Source organism: Zingiber officinale, chromosome 6A, assembly GCF_018446385.1.
Source record: "Zingiber officinale cultivar Zhangliang chromosome 6A, Zo_v1.1, whole genome shotgun sequence".
NCBI lineage: Eukaryota > Viridiplantae > Streptophyta > Magnoliopsida > Zingiberales > Zingiberaceae > Zingiber > Zingiber officinale.
Window position 1 is genome coordinate 64,871,636 of NC_055997.1, and position 9,327 is coordinate 64,880,962.

At 36.4% G+C, this 9,327-nt stretch overlaps 1 long non-coding RNA gene across 2 annotated transcripts; it reads left to right on the forward strand.

Moving 5' to 3' along the window:
• The first annotated feature begins 5,456 nt into the window (after positions 1 to 5,456).
• On the forward strand, positions 5,457 to 8,462 carry LOC121994018. 2 transcript variants are annotated; one of them, XR_006115537.1, is made up of 5 exons: positions 5,457 to 5,886; positions 7,171 to 7,364; positions 7,459 to 7,664; positions 8,042 to 8,096; positions 8,210 to 8,462. It is a non-coding gene; the product is annotated as an uncharacterized LOC121994018 (long non-coding RNA). The 2 variants fall into 2 exon arrangements; XR_006115536.1 differs by having other exon boundaries at positions 7,231 to 7,364.
• Positions 8,463 to 9,327: the final 865 nt, after the last annotated feature.

Genomic DNA, 9,327 nt, shown 5'->3' on the forward strand with positions numbered 1-9,327 from the left:
TATGGCCGGCCAAATAAAATTGAGAAAGAAAATTATTTTTAATTAAATAAATTTTCCTTTTCAATGGCAAAAGAATTAAGGAAGTTTTTATTAAAATTTCCTTATTTGCCAAGATCAAGGATTATAAAAGAGGGGGTAGAGGAGAGTTCAAGGCGAACGACTCTATTCTATTTTCTCCCTCTTTTTCTTCCTTGGTGTGGCCGGCCATCCTCTCCTCCTCTCTTCTCTTTGATGGCCGAACCTCATCCTTCTTGTGAAGATTCATGTGGTGGCCGGATCAAGTTTAGAGAAAAAGAAGAAGAAGGAGAGAAAGAAAGCTTTGTTTCTAGCATCCCTTGGAGCATGGTGATGGTGGCCGAACCTCTTCATCCTAGGAGAAGTTTTTGATGGCCGAAACTTGCAAGGAAGAAGAAGGTGCTTGGTGGTTCTCATCTCAGAAGATCGTTGCCCACACAACGTCCGAGGTTAGAAGAGGAATACGATAGAAGATCAAGAGGTCGTTAAAGTTTACAAAGAAAGGTATAACTAGTAATTATTTTCCGCATCATACTAGTTTTATTTCTTTGTAAAAATACCAAATACAAGAGGCATGCGATTCTAGCATTTCGAATTAGTTTTCGATGTTGTGTTCTTATTATTTTTTTTTCTTGTGATTTGATTGTTCTTTTCGGTTGACCTAAAGTTATTTAAGAAAATTAAATATTAACTTTCCTTAAAAGGCTTTGTTTAGGCGGTGGTGGTTGTTCCCATATCCAAGAAGGTCATGTGCCTCACCATGCAGTCCTGGAAGCTAATTTTGGAAACTAATATTTAATGAAATTAATAACCTAGGTGATTTGGATCAAACGTGTTAGGTTCCGCAGGAGATCCAAGTCTAAACCTAAAAGAACAAATAAATTAAACTTTGGATCAAACGTGTTAAGTTCTGCAGGCGATCCAAGTTTAATTTAAAAGAACACATGGTAGCTAGGAAAAGGTTCAGACCTTTGTACAAAATTTTTGTACAGTGGAACCATTAGGCTTTCCGAGTAGCAACCAACAATAACTGGAGGAGCGACATAAGGTCGGGTTCCTGAAGGGAACAACCTAAGGTCACTGATCCAACTGAAGAAACTGGGATGGTTTCCAAGTTGAGATCAAGACAGACCTAACTGTTATACTAATGCATATTACTATTCATGTATTATAACTGTGCTAACTTTGTTTTGTAGAAATACTATTGTTATATCGAACTAACTTTGTGTTGTAGAATCATATGACCCCTTGAGTTTCAAAGGGTCATAACTTTTGACTCAGAACTCAGAATCAGGCTCTGTCAGCGGCCACGCGTCCAGCACTCAGAAACCTTCAATTTACCAAGGGTTCAGTCAAATGAACAGGAGGTTCAGTCAACCGATCAAGGTATTTTATCAGTCGACCGAAAAAAGGTTCGGTCGACCGAACAGACAAATTTGGCAAAACAGTTCAGGCTCGCAAACATGGTATCACAGCATGATCGGTCGATCAAAAATGAGGTTCAGTCGACCGAACAATAAAATCATTAATGGAGCATTAAGTGCGGATCTCGACAAACACGGAAGGTCACTGTTCGGTCGACCGAACAACCGGATCGGTCGACCGAACCATTAAAGATTAGTTAATACAAAAGATCGAGCCAACGTCAGACTCCAACCAGGAAGGAAGGGAGCGGGTTCGGTCGACCGAACAGAGCGATCGGTCGACCGAACAATAATGACACTTATAAAAGGAGCTCGAGGTTTGAGGCTCAGCAACTCTTTCTGATCGACTCAAGTTCTGTTCTGCAAGCAAACCATGCTACAAGCCTTCATCAGCTCAGCAAGCCACACTATCCGGAAGTGCCGACCAAAGCTTCAACTGCATTTACTTGTCGGTATATTTTTATCTAAGCTTGCATTGTAATTCATTTAAGCAAGATAGTAGGGTTGTTATTATCTTTCTCATTTGTATGATCTACTTCTTTCTGAGGATCTCGGAAAGAAGAGCTATAGTGATTTGCCCATCAGTGCGATCAATGATCGCGGGCCTTCGAGTAGGAGTCGAGCCAGGCTCCGAACGAAGTAAACGAACTTATCCCTTTATATTTTCCGTTGCTTACTCGAATTGTTTTGAAATACGAAAAGAAAAGTTTTTAAAAGGGCGCGATATTAACCCCCCCCCTCTATCGCACTTAATTGATCTATCAGTAATTCCCTCTAATCCTAATATATTATTAGGATTTAAGTTACAATTTAAAATCCCTGCACTAGCTGCTATAACATGTAGCAACTACTTCGACAGCTAGCTGCTATAACGTTGTAGCAGCTACTTGGAATGTTAGCTGCAACAGCATTGTAGTAGCTACTTTGACGATTAGCTGCTATAACATTGTAACAACTACTTCAATGGTTAGTTGCTATAATGTTGTTATAGCTACTTCGATGATTAGTTGTTACTTTGATGGCTAGTTGCTACAATGTTGTAGCAGCTATTTCAACGACTAGTTGCTATAACGTTATAACAACTACTTCGACACTCAAAATAATATTTTCTTACCCAATTTTTTATTATATAATTTACAGAAAACTTGCCAAACATCATTTTCTACAAACCATTCGATGGTAAATCTTTCCAAGTTAGCTACTTAGATGCTATTAAATAGTTAATAGACATTTATACTTGTATGGATTTTAATTTTTTATACATCTTTTTACTGAACCGCATATATATAAGTTTACAAAATACCCATTTCACATAGGATAGTTTCAAAATGACCAAATCACATACCTATTTCCGATTTTATCCTTATCAGTCGACTAATATTTTAGAGTAGTAGAATCGATTTGTCTATGTATCGAAACATCCGATTTTTAATCAAATCAGTCGAACTGATTTGCATTTTTTAAAAAAAAACAAAATCAATTTTAGATCAAATCAGTTGATAAACCAAATGACCTTGAATTGATGAGAAAATAGTTCTTATATGTTCATCTATCTCTCTTAATTATATCAAGCCCTCAAATGTCAATTTGACGTTTGGTACATCAGTCGATTTTACCTAAAATCGGCTGATGTACCAAATGATTTCAGATTGACATGAAACTAGTTCTTATGTGTTCCTCTACCTCTCCTGATTATATCATGCCCTCAAACGCCAATTTGACTCAATATATTGAGAGCAATGATTTGTTGAACAAGAATATATTTAAAAAATTTAATTCATATTCAAAAAATCATTGCCCACAATATATTAGGTCAAATTGTTGTTTGAGGGCATGAATATAATCATGAGAACTGGTCGAACTCATATGATCTAGTTTCATATCAATCCGAGATCGTTTGGTCCATCAACCGGATTTTTAAAACACAAATTGAATTTTTTAAAATATATTTATGTTCAAAAAATTATATGTTCTTATATGCTGGATCAAACAACCTCAAATTGACATGAAACAAGTTCTCATATGTTCATTTACCTCTCCTGATTATATTCATACCCGCAAACTTCAATTTGACCTAATATATTGAGAGCAATAATTTTTTAAACACGAATATATTTGTAAATTTTAATTCATATTCAAAAAATCATTGTTCTCAATATATTGGTCAAATTGAAGTTTGAGGGCATGGATATAATCAAGAGAATTAGCTGAACACATAGAATCTAGTTTCATATCAATTTGAGATCGTTTGATCCATCAACCGATTTTGAACATAAATTGAATTTTTTAAATATTTTTTAGTTCAAAAAGATTATTACTCTCAATATATTGGGTTATATTAATGTTTGAGAATATGGATATAATCAGGAGAACTAGTCGAACACAAAGAATCTAACATGTCAATCTAAGGTCATCTTGTCCATTAGTCGATTTTGGACAAAACCGGCTGATAGATCAAATGACATTGGATTGACATAAAACTAAATACTATGTATTCGGTTAATTCTCCTAATTATATTCATACCCTCAAACTTCAATTTGACCCAATATATTTAGAGCAATAATTTGTTGAACACAAAAATATTTGAAATTAGAACTAATTTCAAATATTTTCATATTCAACAAATTATTGCTCTAAATATATTAGGTCAAATTGAAGTTTGAGATCATGGATATAATAAGGAGAGGTAAATGATCACATAGGAATTAGTTTCATATCAATCCGAAGTCGTTTGATCCATCAGCCATTTTTGCCCAAAATCGGCTAATGGACCAAATGATCTCGGATTGACATGAAACTAGATTCTATGTGTTCAACTAGTTCTCCTGATTATATCCATACCCTCAAATATAAATTTAACCCAATATATTGAGAGCAATAGTTTTTTGAATTAAAAATTATTTAAAAATTTAATTCGTGTTCAAAATCGGCTGATGGATCAAACGACCTCGGATTGACATGAAACTAGATCCTATGTGTTCGGCTAATTCTCCTGATTATATCCATGCCCTCAAACTTTAATTTGACCCAATATATTGAGAACAATGATTTTTTGAATATGAATTAAATTTTTCAAATATATTCGTGTTCAAAAAATTATTGCTCTCAATATATTAGGTCAAATTAAAGTTTGAGGGCATGGGTATAATCAGGAGAGATAGATGAATATATAAGAACTTGTTTCATGTCAATCCGAGGTCATTTGATCTATCAGACGATTTTGCCCAAAATCGGCTAATTGACCAAATAACTTCAGATTGGCATAAAGCAAGTTCTTATATGTTCATCTACCTCTCCTGATTATACCTATGCCGTTAAACATCAATTTGACCTAATATATTGAGAGCAATAATTTTTTGAACATAAATTAAAATTTTCAAATATATTTGTGTTTAACAAATCATTGCTCTCAATATATTGAATCAAATTAACGTTTGAGGACATGAATATAATAAGGAGAGGTAGAGGAATATATAGGAACTAGTTTCATATCAATTTGAGATCATTTGGTATATCAGTTGATTTTAGGTAAAATTAGTTGATGTACTAAACGTTAAATTGATATTTGAGGGTATGAATATAATCAAGAGAGATAGATAAATACATATAAACTAGTTTCATATCAATCCGAGGTTATTTGGTCTATCAACCGATTTGATCTAAAATCAATTTTGATTAAAAAAAAGTAAATCAGTTCGACTGCTTTAATTAAAAATTGGACGTTTTGATACAGAACCAAATCGATTCGACTACTCCAAAATATCAATCGACTAATAAGAATAGAATTATAAATAGATACATAGTTTGGTCATTTTGAAACTATCCTATTTGAAATGAGTATTTTGTAAACTTATATACGCGGTTTAGTAAAAATCTCATTTTTATATTGAATATTATAATTCACATTTTTGATATATTTCAATATTTTATGATTTAAATGGTAACTATTTCAACATACATGATATACATGCTATCAATCGGTTAACTGCCACAACTTGTAACTGCTGTCTGATACTAACTGTATTGCGTAGGCTACCCTACCCTAAAACATACGTTCTCCCTTCTTTTCTCCGGCCAGATCTGGAGGCAGCAAGTGCGGCGGCCGACTCCCGGGCTAGTGCCGTGAGGCCTGCGCGACCTCAAGCGCCTCCGCAGCCTGGCGGCGAGGCTGGCCGCAACCTCGAGCACTGCTGTAGACAGGCCGCGACCTCCCTCCCTGGCTGTGGGCTCAGCCCGGCCGTGGTTCTTGGTCTGATTTCGGCGAAGGGGGCGGTGGAGACCAGGCTTCTGCTTCAGGATTCAGAAGCGGGGATGTTGGTGCTCGCGGTTCTAGGGTTGGATTTAATGGAGGCGGTGTCGTCTGCTGCAGAGGGAAGGGAAATTACACCAATGCTTGCCTGACATTGCATCAGCCCTGAGCTTCGCACCTCGTCCATGGCATCACTGGTATTCCTCTTTTGCTTTCTTTCAGTCAGTGCTTCTCTAGATTCTCTTTACGCTATTTGCTCTCATGTCTGCCCAAGATTGTTGCTAATCCAATTTTCAATTCGAACTGCTTTTCTTAGGAAAAGTTTCAACCTTTTTTCACTTCTCACAGTGATTTTGGAATCATAACCTTTATGTGACTGGGAAATGCGCAATTGGTTGATCTCGGTTTGTCTTGTTTTTTTTGTTACACTAATTTATACTCGATTTTGCACAATCGGTTGATCTCGGTTTGTCTTTTTTTTTCTTACACTAATCGGTTGATCTCGGTTTCAGTTTATGTTGATCTATTCTTCATTACGAGCCTTATGGAGTTTGTCATTTTGTGAACATCCATATACAATGTCTGTTAGGGTTCTCAAGGACAAAGGAATATACATTCTGGTATGTTAAATAGATTTTGCTCCATCTATGAAAGAAAGGACGTAAATATTATGGCCAATTCTTTTATGTTTAATGCAGATCACCTATGGTGATCCAAGTTATCGATTGAATCTGTTAAGGGGTGTAGAACTTTGAAATATAAACATGTATGTAATAGGTCAGTGACTTTGTTTTTACTTGTTTCAGCTGTTGACTCTTAACTTGGTTTTCCAGTATGATTTGAAATGCACATATGAAAGGAATAAAAAAATCTAAATGAACAAAAAGATGGCTTAAAGTGAGTGGAATATGCTTCAATTCAATCTGGGACATATATCATGGTGGTAGCAATCCAAATGTGAGATTCTACTTGCATAAGAACTAAGATTCCTTTTGAGTGCCATGGGTTAACATAATCTACTGATAAATCAAATATGACATTTCAGAATTAGGATGAGGTAATAGTTTAGAAATCTGGGGCAATGGTTTTAGAGCTCTGAATTAAGGTATCCGATGATAAGTGATTGTGGTTGTGTGTAAGTCAGAATCATGTGATACTCAGGATATCATATATTTTTCCTGAGTTATTGAGAACATTTGTCTAGTGAATGTATATTGCTCATACTAGTTAATCGGCAGTTCATTTTAAAATTTGCCAAAGTTCATTTTCAACATCATCATTTTTTTTTCATCATCATATCTCAGCATATGGTGAATCATTGGAATCATAGTCTTTAAACACAGTATGAGAAATCTTATGTCCGCATCTAGGATCTTCTAAGGTTTTGTGCAATTTTTCACACCATATCTTTGTCTCAACATCTTATTTCTTATTTCTCTTATCACTCTGTTAATCAGTATAATATTTGAGCCTCTATGTAGATGTATCAATTGCGTGAGAATTGATAATTGTTCCCCCACTATCCTTCCTCTTCCTTCTAGAGAGGACAGAGAAGACTCCAGGGCAGAAAACTTGGGAAATGACCACTCCATTGCCATTGAATGAGGACGGTAGCTCAGTTTTTGCAGTTGTTGGTTCAAACCCTGAAGTCCATTACATTTATGTCTGTATCAAGGTTAGATGTCTCTATCAAGTCCATTATTCATCACCTAATTATATATATATTTTGTTTGTTTTCCTTTGTGGTTTCAAATGGGCATTGTTTTCAGGGTGAATGCTGACGAGCAAATGAAAGTACAAACAGATTCTAGAGGTAAAAGATCCCATGATTATGGACCTTGTACTACCTACGACACTGCAGTGAAGGAAAGAATCAATTTATTCCATTTCTGTTCAAGTTGTGGCAGTTGGTCAAACTCTTCCCTGAAAGAACTTGAACTGGATTTTCAAGTTCATCCTCGTGATGAAGTTTGTTGTACGTTTACTCTTCTCTTGTTATTGGTTTGTGTATGGCATCGTTTTTAAAGTTATGAGAGGCTAGATTGGTACTCTTTCTTGTCACATTTTTCTGTTAGAGTTTGCTGAAATTAAATTATGTGCATGGTGATGTCGCCTTTCTTTCATTGAACATCCCTAATTCAAGAACCCGATGGAGCAGTGAATTTAAACAGGGTTATTGTTGGCCATTTTTGTTTGTATTTCTTACACTAATGCATTTTTGTTTGTAGTCTTCAGTTTGCCCTAATCATGTTATATGATCAAAAGAAAGGCATTAACATGATTGCTTCCGGATCCTATATTACATAGAATCTCCTCATTTATAGTACCTTATTCTTACAAGCACACTTGCAGGTGGCTGAGATAATCAAGGAAGACTTATGGCCTAATCCTTTGAAACTTCAACAATGTATGTCCATTAACGTGTCTTTCCTGTCCTCTATTCTCTTTCCTTTCTCCTCATTTATCTTCCATTGAGTCTCATATTCAAGAAATGATTAAAATCATTATTTGATGTCACAGGAAATTGATGAAGATGATTTTGATGGTGAGGATGATGAAGAGGTATGCTACTTCCAATGTAACACATTTACATAGAGTTTGGTATACTACTGCTATCTCAGAAAGTGAATGCAGATTCCTTTCCTTTTTCTCCTTTTCCTAAACTTGGTCTCATCAGGGTTTACTTGTGTTACTTGTTCGTTAACTCGTGGAAAATGATGAGTACTATTATTTTCCTTGGTAATTGTGAGTCATAGTATGTTGCTAATATTAATAATCAGAGCACAAACCGTGGGTGATTGTCGTCTTTACTATTGATTTCTGGTTTCTGTATGGATTATCTTTTCTTTTCCTTGATACTAAGAAACTGATGAGGATGGGGAGGATGACGAGCAGGATGATGATGAAGATTGAGATTGAGAACAAATAAGATAGCTTATTTATATAGTCAATGATCAGATGGAAATTCCATGAGTATCCTAAATACGAGAAATATAGATGTTTTAGGTTCGTATAAACTTCATATACTGATAGTTAGGTTAGCAATTTGAGTCAGGGTTTCAAAATTTTTTATGACTTTTCACCCCTGAAGTTGTATATTTATTTCTTTGATTCAATCTTATTGGCACTTCTTGAATTGTGAACTGATTGAATTTATTAGTTTATAGTTTGATGAGTGATCCGGTGGTAAGGACGGAGGACCCTCGTTGGCGGGAGGTCAACAACACGTGGCCAACGGGAGGTCAACAACACGTGGAGGTCAAAGGTCAAGAGATTCAACCCGGAGACCCGACCGACCGGATTGAGAGGGCCGACCCGCCGGGAATCCCCCGAGCCGAACGAAAGACAACCCGACTAGGGGTCGGGTTTCCGATGCTCTAAAGTAAAAAGGTTTCAGGGTCGAGCGGGATGTCCGTTCGGCCGGGGCACAAGGCAACAAAGACAGGCAGGAGCAATCTCATCCGAGCATACGACCGGGAGTCCTCCAAGTCGGACCGATACCTACAACCGGGGCAGAAGTGATATGTCTGTCGAGCGGCCGAACCGTTCGGCCCTGGAACAGACAGGAGGGCAAGAGGACAAAGGAGACAGGGGATAACATCATCCTCGAGACGACTACTGCCGACAAGCAACAGAGT